The sequence below is a fragment of the Herpailurus yagouaroundi genome, unplaced genomic scaffold, assembly GCF_014898765.1.
Source record: "Herpailurus yagouaroundi ecotype Mexico unplaced genomic scaffold, PumYag 67793, whole genome shotgun sequence".
NCBI lineage: Eukaryota > Metazoa > Chordata > Mammalia > Carnivora > Felidae > Herpailurus > Herpailurus yagouaroundi.
Window position 1 is genome coordinate 21922339 of NW_024420586.1, and position 570 is coordinate 21922908.

The window sequence follows — 570 nt, forward strand, 5'->3', positions numbered from 1 at the left end:
AAAAATGTAATTTAATTGTTAAAAATCTTTTTAATTGCAGTGTAGTCGATGCACAATGTTCCGTTAGTTCCAGGTGTACGACATAGTGATTCAACACGTCTGTACCTCGTGTTATGCTCGCTCCACAATATAGCGGCCATCTGTCACCCTCCTGCTGAGGCCATGTTTTATGTATGACTGGTATACCGAAAAAGGATGTTCTTTGTTTTACGAGTTAAAGAACAAAAGAATTCACACTGGCCACTTTGGAAGTGTAATGACCTCATCTGGACACTGTGTTACTCGAAGACGGGGAATTTGAGAGATTTTTGGCTGGCCAGCCATCTAGCACATTGCTGGCACTCCATAAGTAGTTGTAGAATGATTAAACGCAGGCCCTCAAGTGCCAAGTTCAGTCTGTTCAAGACCTTGATTAGTTGACTGAGGTAGGCTATGTGAACAAGCCATTTGAAGTCATCAAAATGGTCTTTAGTAACATTATCAGTGTGTCAAAGACCTTTTTTCGGGTAATCACATTCATTGTTTCCCAAACTGCCGTGACCACCTTTCCCCTCACCAGGGAACACACTT